The following is a 9,441-nucleotide window of genomic DNA, read 5'->3' on the forward strand; positions in this document are numbered from 1 at the left end:
GTGCAGAAGCTCTTTATTTTGATGTAGTCGCATTTGTTTATGTTTTCTTTTGTTTCTCTTGTCCTAGGAGATGAATTGGCAAAAATTCTGCTATGTGAGATGTCTGAGATTTTACCGCCTGTGGTTTCTTCTAAGATTCTTATGGTTTCATGCCTTGGACTTAAGTCTTTTATCCTTTTTGAGTTTACTCTTGTGTGCGGTGTAAGTGGCTGTTATCTTTGAGGGCACTTGCCAGTGAATGGCTCTGCAGCCATGCGAACAGGGGGACACAGCTGAGGAGCTGTCTGAGACACAGTAGCTGCTCAGCCAATCTGTCTGGAGCACTGCTTGTTATGAACCCTCTGAGCCCATTAACCTCTGACCCCAGGAGATGGTGTCTCCCCAGAAAGGAATCAGCTTTGCTTCCAGACATGTTTGCTCACTTAGCTCCCCATCCAGAGGGCAGCCCTGTTCTGGCACTTTTCCCGAAGTGCAGGGGCAAGCCTCCTCTGGCGGGAAGGACCCAGGGGGATGCCCAGCCGCGGCCAGCCCGCGAGGACGGCTGCCACGTGCTGAGCAATCACCGTCAGGCGTGATGCGAGTGCTTTCCTGTGCTGCTGGTTAGTCCTCACATAGTCCTGGGCCGTGGGTGGAACCATGAACCTCATTTTGGGGACATCCAAAACACGGAGGGGTCGGTGACTTGCCCGAGGGCTCTCAGCTTCCAGTGACAGGACTGGGATTCGAACCCAGGCCCTCGCTGCCTTTAAACCAGTCCTCTCACCAGTGGGGAGAGCTGCTATTCTGGGCCTTTCCTCACTCGGGCTGGGGACATGGAGGGACATGGCATCGTACAAAGAAAGAGCCTGTTGGCCCCTAATGGTCCTCACCCCAGGATTTCACTGTCACAAATACACGTGTTGACAAAAATGCCACCAGTTTATATGTGAATGCTTATTCTAATCCTGACATTTATTGGATAGAAAAGACTCATCTCCCAAAATTAGATGTCTAATTGTTAGGAGTCTCCTATAACAAAAGTAAAATAACAGTTTAAAATGTAGTGTATTCTCTTGCACAAGAATTTATTCTTTAACAGTGTTCTCAACCTTAACACTTTAAAATCACCAGAGGAGCTTTTAAAAATATTTATCTTTATTGTTGAAAATATTACAGATGTTTCCCCCCCTTTTTTCTCCCATTGACCACCTCCACCCTGTACCGGCCTCTCCTAAGCCTTCACCACACTATGGAGATTTTTATCTTTTTAAATCCTCACCAGAGGCTATTTTTTCCATTGATTTTTAGAGAGAGTTGAAGAGAGCAGGGAGGGAGGGGAGGAGGGAGGGAGGGAGAGAAATGTTGCCTCTTGCATGCACCCCGACCAAGGCTGGGGATCAAACCTGCAACCCAGGTATGTTCCCTTGACCAGGAATCAAACTGAGATTCTTGGTGCACAGGCCGATGCTCTAACCACTAAGCACACTGGCCAGGACACCAGAGGAGATTTTTAAACACCAGGATGCCTAGGCCACCCAAAGACAAATACATCAGCACGGGGGGGGGGGGTCGGGGGGGGGTACCCAGGCACCAGTGGCTACACAAGGTCAACCAGGCCCTTTCATCTTTCTCCGCCTCCATCCTCCGCACCTGGCACTTATTCTCAGGTCACCGCATGCTCCAAGGCAGCTGCTGCGCTCCAGCCATCATATCTGCACTCGAGGTGGGAGTAAGGAAGGGAGCGGCCAAATGATGTGCTGCCTAGCTACTGTGGATGGAATGGTGTCCCAAAAAATTTGTATTTTGAAGCCTTCCTATCTAATAAAAGGGTAACATGCAAATTAACCATCACAAAGATGGCGGCGCCCATAGCCACCAGATGGCGCCGTCGGGGAGGGAGGGGCAGGGCGGCCGCTGAGAGTGGGCAGCGTGAGCGGCCTAGCGGAATGCTTGCCTCTGAGGGGCCTCTGGCCAGGCCGGGGCGCAGAAAGCTTGCCTGAAAAGAGAAGGAACCGGCCAGCTGAGCCGAGTCCGGTGGCCCCTGACTCCCAAGCAAGGTCAAGTGTGGGCGGCCAGAGGGTGGAGGGGTGGGGATAGTGTGACAGGAGGGGCTGGTGGCGGAGGCACAGGGTGAAAGCCGTGGAGAAAGGGGAAGGAAGCCCTTTATTGGTGTTCCTGAGAGCAGGGAGGGATGTCGTTTGCATTTTCCAGCCGCGGATGGGCCTCTGGCCAGGCCTGGCACGGAACGCAAGCATTTCGCACCCGTGCTGCGGATGGGCTCTGGGCCGCGGAGAGCCTCTGGGCAGCAGGCGCGGAGCGGCCAGGCCCCGCAGAGAGCGACTGGTCCACGGATCCGCGCGCAGGGCTATAGTAGGAGATAATTAAGGTTAAATTAGGCCATAAGGGAGGGTTGCTAACCCACCTGGATTGGAGATCTGACAGAGGAAGAGAGGGTGCTCTCTTTCTCTCCCCACCAGCTGTGGGAACAGTGAGCAGGGGGCTGCGAGCCTGGAAAAGCCATCCCAGGACCCAGTTGGCTGGCATCTGGCCCAGGGCTCCCTTCCAGCTGCCAGAGCCCTAAGAACATCACTTTGTGCTGCTGAAGCCGACGGACAGTGGCACTTCGTTATGGCCGCCGAGCAGATGAAGCACGGCTGAGTCAGCACCTCCCCAGAAGTTCATGCTGCTGCTGCGTACGCCTCCTTAGCAGAACACCATCACATGGCCCCTAACCACCAACCAGCTGGCCAGAGGGTCACTGTCCTGGGTCCACTGCCCTCGAAGAAAAGCGGGGCCTACAGCAGGAGGAGGGAAGGAGGAAGGAGGAGGGGAGAAGGGCATTTGGTGGAAATACGCAGTCTTGTGCCTCACTGTCCTCATGGGAGGGAGGCGGTGTGGGTGGACAAGGACAGAACCCCAAAACAAAGAAACTAAGTAACTCTTCTCCCTCCCCAGGAGCAGCGGGAACCGAGGCCGGGTTCCGGGATGGGTGCTTCCTGGGACCATCTGCAGCCCCCGGTCCAGCTGCGGGAGGGCGCCTTCCTCCGGGTGGGCCTGGGTGGCAAGCACATTTGCACAGGGTCCCAGACAAGCACAAGGGTCAGACAAGCCGCGGGCCCTTGGTGTCATCACACGCCAAGGGAGCGATGGGTGCAGGAGCCGGGCTTGGAGAAGCCTGAGGGGAGCAGGCGTGAGGCAGGCATTGCTGGACACAGGTCAGCAGCCTCTCCGTCCAGCGAGCGGAGCTTTGAGGCGTCCTCCCAGGACGCTGTGCCCACGTCCAGTGCGGATAGGCTGGGGGACACCCAGTGGCATCCCAGGGAGGGAGGCAGCAGCGGTGGGCATCAGAGCGTTTTCTGGGGGAGGGGGAGAGTCAGGAGCTGAATGATGAAAAGGACCCAGACATGGGGGTGAGTGGGGCGGACTCAGGGAGAATGTTCCAGCGAAGCTGAAGGGGCCGAGCAGGAAGGAAGCCATGGATGTGGGGCCCTGTACACGGGCGGGGTGAGGTCAATGGGAATTGGGTCATGGCAGGAAGAAAGACGGGGAGACACGGGGAGATGGAGAGACATGAGAGATGGGGAGACACAGGAGACTGGTAGACAGGGAGATGGGGAGACAAGGGAGATGGGGAGACACAGGAGATGGGAGGCATGGGATATGGGGAGATGGGGCAGGGAGATGGGTCTTCTGGGAAGGGCAATGGGGAAGCCACAGGGCAAGTTTAGGCCAGGGAGAGACACCATCTGATCACTTTTTATTTATCTACTAGAAGCCTGGTGCACAAATTTGTGCATGGGTGGGGTCCAGCCAGCCTGCCCTGATTGGAGCTAATCGGGCTAGGCCAGCCAGGGGAGCGGGGAAGGGCTGAAGGTGGTTGGCAGGCCACCCTGCTCCCTGGTCGAACTCCCAGTGGAAGGGACAATTTGCATATTAGCCTTTTATTATATAGGGTTTTTTAAAAACAGAAACCACAATGTACTTACCTTACATAATAAAACCCTAATATGCAAATCGACCGAATGGCAGAACAAACAGTTACTATGATGCACACTGACCATCAGGGGTCAGAAACTCAATGCAGGAGCTTCCTCCAGCCTGCAGGCCCCTACCAGGTGTGGCCGGGGGGGGGGGGGGCGCGGGCAGGGCTGGCAAGTGGGTGGTGCCAGGCCAGACAAGGTGGGTGCCTGCAGGGACCCCAATCGCCCTGCTGGTCACCCCACAGATCGGCCCTGATCATGGACAGGCCTAGGGACCCTACCCATGCATGAATTTTGTGCACCAGGCCACTAGTTTAATATATTCATCACAGGGGCTCAACCAGACACTTAATTTAAAAAGCAGAAACAAAACAAATGTGACACCACAACCAAAATACAAGTCCTCTCCAGAAATGAGGACAAGGACAGACCATCTAGGGGAAATGAAGGATGGCAGGGAAGAGGTGGGCAGGGGTAGAGGCAGGGGCCGGGCTGAGGCTGCTCTGCCTGGCCTTCTTGCAGCAGGCGCTCCCTGAGGGCTGCGGGCTTGTCCGGAGCCAGCTCTGGGCGGGCAGCACAATGGCCCTGATGCCACGCAGGGAGACCACTTGTCCTGCAGGCTGTCCAGGCAAAGGGCCCCTGGGTGTCCACGTGGGGCGGCGGCAGGGCGTGAGGCCCTCCCTGAGGACCTGTTGAAGGACAGACCCTGGGGAGCTCCAGGGAGAGCTGGGCCTCGGGTCCGTTCACTGTGCCGCTGCTGCATGGATGGCCCCCGCCCGTTTGAAAAGGTCAACTGGGGAAGGCAGAAATGCCTTCGTCACCAGACATCACGAGGGCAGCAGCTCCTGTGTGACTTCCTGCCCTGCGGCCCGGGCAGCACCCCGCCTGGCTCGGCTCCTTTATAGCTGGCACTGGGTCGTGGTCTGGTGCCTTGAGAACATGACTGTGGCTGCCTGATCACTTTTTAAAATGTCACTTGCGCTGCCATGTGGGGCGTGGAAGCAGGGAGACCAGCTCGGAGGTTTTGCACTGGCCAGACAGACACGGTTGGGGAAGGTTTGAAAAGGGGTCTGCACATCCTAGCCTGTGGGCCACACTTTTCTCAAACCAAGTTTTACTGGAACACAGACATGCCCCATCTGCGGCTTTTTTGCCCTAAAGGCAAGTTTGAGTGACTGTAACACAGATTGGCTGGCCCGAAAGGCTGGAAATGTTCACTTTCTAGCTTTTACAGGCAACATTTGCCATCCCCTGGACTGGAGAGGAGTGGTGGGAGGGGGTATACTGTTGGACGGGGAGAGACGGGAATATATCCTGGAGGTAGAGCCAACAGGACCTACTAGTAGTTGGATATGGGGAAGGGAGAGGCGGGATTCGAGCCTAGGCTTTGGGCTTTCTGGGCCCATTGAGCTGAGAAGCCAGCAGCCTCTCCTGTTTATCTCCTTTGAAATGTCTCCCAAATCGTCAGTCCTCATCCTTCTCACTTCACCGAAAGCACTAGTCACCCACCTCAGTGAGTCCTGTGGACCCCGAGAAGAAAAGGCACCCAATAAGGGCTCCTGGTGGTAACGGGGCTCAAATGAACAAAGCAGAGCCCAGCAGCCATTTCTGCACCGGAGGCCTCTTCCAGCAGAGCGGCCTCTTCACTAACTGCCTCTTGCCGTGCTCTGGCCTTCTGAGCCGGCTCTTATAAAGGTTTCCTGGAATCCTATTTCAACCAATAGGACTGAGGCTTTCCCATCCAATCAACTCTGACCAATCAGAGCGGCTCTATCATTCTAACCAATCAGGACAGTGCCTTTTGGGCCAATCAAACTGTGAGAATTTGGAGCCCTCGTTTGCATGAGGACAGATCAATCAGGGACCAGGAGCAGGGGCTTCTGTCCCCATAAGCCAGCTCCCCTCTGGCGTGGGGCACATACTTTCCTTTCTCACTGAAGAATGTGTCTCCTGGCCGAGCTGAAGCACCGAAGTTTTACAGCCATGCCCCAAGTTGTTTGCACTGAATACATTTCCTTCCTCACCGCACCCCAAATTGGAGGCTCCTGTTGTTGTTTGAACTGGTGCCAATGGCCAGGGGTTGACAGTCCTCACATGACTTCTGGGGTGACTGTCCTAAGACACACACTGCATTGTCTGTGTCCTGGGACAATGTTTGGACAATGATCGTTCTGTTTGCCAAGAACAGCAGCGCCCTCCTCCTGGGGCACTGCCAGCCCTCCTCCCGCAGCCCGGGGCTTTGGATGGGTCTCTGGTCTGGTCCTCTCGCACTGGTCCCAAGAGGACAGATGACCTAGGTGTTGCTAATCAGAGAATTCATCCCACACTTTCAGCCTCGAAGATTAGTTAGCACCTATGACACCAAGAGGAGAGAGCTTGCCTTTCCTGAAAAGTGGAATGTTTCAGTTGATTGAGCTGCTAGCTGAGAGATAGGCAGGGATTAATTAGACACATGAGGGCAGGGAAAGTGCTGGGGCCAGGGTCCAGCTGGTGCAGAGGCTGGCGCGGGAGCGAGGCGCAGAGCGGCAGGAGGCAGGCCTGGCTGGGGAGAGGACAAGGCAAGCAGAGCAGGGGCAAGTCCCAGCAGCAGCAGCTGCAAACTCAGCCACCGGCTGCACATGCCAGGCCCTGCTGTGGCCATGCTGCTCACGCTCACCCACCCAACTCCGCAGCAATGCAACTCGGCCAGCATCACTAACCACCTGCTTATGTGTGAGGAAAGTAAGACAAAAACAAACAAACGAGCAGGTCAGTAACTTTTCTGAGGCCTATACCAGTGTGCGAGCAGGGAGAGAGGCTCGAAGAAGGACAAACAGTACTTGATGAGCACAGTTAACAGACCGGCACTCGGCACAGACATACCCCACCCCATGACAATGGGCAGTGTGGCTGGTTGTGGGTTAAAAGCTGGTTTGGCCTGCTCTCTGCCTTTGAGAGTGTCCTGTCTCTTTTCACTTGAATAAACCTCACCACTGCCACTTAGAACCCCTCCTGTGTGAGTGTCCCTGAGAGTCTTTACCCGCAACACCCCTGAAGAACTGTGTCCTCTGGGAACAGGGCGATTATCTCCAGATTCCTATTCCTAGAAGGGGGCACTTGAGGTGAGGAGAGACCAAGCAGCGTCGTCAGCTGTCCAGACTAGTTCACGGCGAGGCTGGAATTTTAACCCAGCTCTTTGGGTTCCTGAGGCTGTCCTCCCCCCCACCCCCCCACCCCCGCCTCTTTGAGGAAGGCATTTCTTGTTTCCATGTCTCTGTATCAGTCAGTCAAGTAATTAAGTAATTAACTTACTCATTAACCTTGCCATCTGCATCCCTCCCCAGACCGGAGGCACTGAGTTGGTGAGCCCTGCACTGTGGGTTCGTTTTTCCTTTCCTGCTCCTCTTTCCTGATTAACTCAGGAGATGTGTTCCTGGAGTTACAGGCATCCAGAGAGAGCCGTCTGCACGTCTACTGGGCCCATTTCTCACAGGTTCCCTTGTGTCTACCAATCTCAGACCCTTGGTGGGGAAGCAGGCAAAGCCCCACCGAGCCCCGGGGCTGATGCTGAGGGAGCCCCTGTGATAGACCAGTTGCTGGGCTAAAGACTTTTCAAACCCTCATAACTGTGCCATGATGGGGATGCTATTATCAATCCCATTCTATGGACAGAGAAACTGAGGTTCAGAGAGGAAAAAAAAATTGCTCCATGTCTCATTGCTGGCAAGGGGTGATGCCAGGATTTGATCCCAGGGGTGTCTGGATCCTGAGCCTCTGTTCTACATGATCTCTCGGGCTCCACCAGGGTTATGTGTAAGGAGAGGCTCAGAGGGCCCAGGCTAAGGGCCACAGAGCTGGCATGAGAGGGCCAGGCCCAGGGTCATAGCAATGGAAGAACACTCAGACTCAGAGAAGGTCGGGAATGGAAGGAACAAATCACACAACTCTTCCAGTCCCTCCAAGTGCACCTGTGACAGTAAAACTAAGATCCAGGATGGGAAGTGATGAATGTTTTTTTTATATAATACTAGAGGCCCAGTGCACAAAATTTCTGCATGGTGCAGGGAGCGGGGCGGGTGTCCCTCAGCCCAGCCTGCACTCTCTCCAATCCCGGACCCCTCAGGGGATGTCTGACTGCTGGTTTAGGCCCGATCCTGTGGGAGGGTGCCTTCCTCAGGGTGGACCACTGGCTCCTAATCACTCTGCCTGCCGGCCTGATCACCCCTAACCACTTTCGCCTGATGGCCTGATGGTCCCCAACTGCGCGCCCCCCCCACCAGCCTGATCACCCCCAACTATACCCCCTGCCAGTCTGATCACCCCTAACTGCCCCTACCTGCTGGCCAGATCACCCCCAACTGCTCTCCCCTGCCTGCCTAATTACCCCTAACTGCCTCTGCCTCGGCCCCACCACCATGGCTTTGTCCAGAAGGATGTCTGAAAGGTCTCTGGAAGGTCTCCTGGTCTAATTAGCATATTACTCTTTTATTAGTGTAGATGTTATCCCAATAAATTTAATAAAAATTGTCTGCAAATTATCCTTACACTGGAAGTGAACCACTTACCAATTTTATTTTAATCATCACTATTGGTGTACCCTGTAGGTGTAAAATTTGGCTTCCACACTGTCAGCATTTCTTGGGGGCCAGACTTCAGAGACTTCATAGATAGTTCTGAGGTCTTTGGCCTTGCTCTGAAGTTACTGACTGCCCAAGTTATCACTAAAGGTGGTGAATTTTTCTACATTGTCTTGGTCTTTTTCTGGATCATTTTTATTCAGTTCCTCATTTGGCCTGTGATAATGGCCACATATTGTTGGCTTTATAGCTTTCATAGGTTTTCTTGAGGGGGTAGGAATTTTTGGAAAGGCTCCTTTCCTCGAACTCCCTTAAAGACATCTTTTCACCCCCATGGATCTCTTTAGTACCTGGAAGGAAAACAGAGTGAGCGCAGAAGGACATTGGTTTTGGGGAAATGGCTGGGATGAAAGGGAAAAAAGTCTTCATGAGAAAAAGTATGGGTTGAGGATGGAATCTGCCAGGCAAGACCAGGGAGTCTTGGGGATATGCCGCTAAAGAAGAGGAGGAGAAGTTTGGGTGTGGTCCTTTCATCCTGGACACTGGACCTGGGTTAACAGGGCTTCTCCCTCTTTTACCTTCTTTTGGTGAATGCAGTTTGTTGTTACATAACTGTGCTAGGAGTTTGTGGTTTCCTGGTCATCTTCACCATGTCAAAATTTCCCAGGGCCCTGCCCCAGGCCTCCTGAACATATGGTTTTCTCTAGGACAATGAGGGCCCACACCCCCTAGGCTTTAATTAATCAGGAAGCCTCTCCTCCAGCTAATGGTAGCTCTGGGCGAGAAACTTAGACATCGTAAAGCACCATCCTGACCCTTCCATGGGGAGGGGTGAGGAGGCCAAGATGCTTTGGTAAGAGAAAGGGGGCATTTCTTTAGCACTCCTAAGCCTTCTCAAACCTATTGACCCCATGTTCAATTCTGAT

General features: G+C 54.1%; 1 long non-coding RNA gene across 2 annotated transcripts; it reads right to left on the reverse strand.

Moving 5' to 3' along the window:
• Positions 1-2,124: 2,124 nt before the first annotated feature.
• Positions 2,125-5,625, reverse strand: LOC114227292 (uncharacterized). Of its 2 annotated transcripts, XR_008554483.1 has the most exons (3): positions 5,469-5,625; positions 2,570-2,774; positions 2,125-2,344 (listed from the first exon to the last, which is right to left on the reverse strand). It is a non-coding gene; the product is annotated as an uncharacterized LOC114227292 (long non-coding RNA). The 2 variants fall into 2 exon arrangements; XR_003613337.2 differs by lacking the exon at positions 2,570-2,774.
• Between the last annotated feature and the right edge of the window lie 3,816 nt (positions 5,626-9,441).

Source organism: Eptesicus fuscus, chromosome 18 (assembly GCF_027574615.1).
Source record: "Eptesicus fuscus isolate TK198812 chromosome 18, DD_ASM_mEF_20220401, whole genome shotgun sequence".
Taxonomy (NCBI): domain Eukaryota; kingdom Metazoa; phylum Chordata; class Mammalia; order Chiroptera; family Vespertilionidae; genus Eptesicus; species Eptesicus fuscus.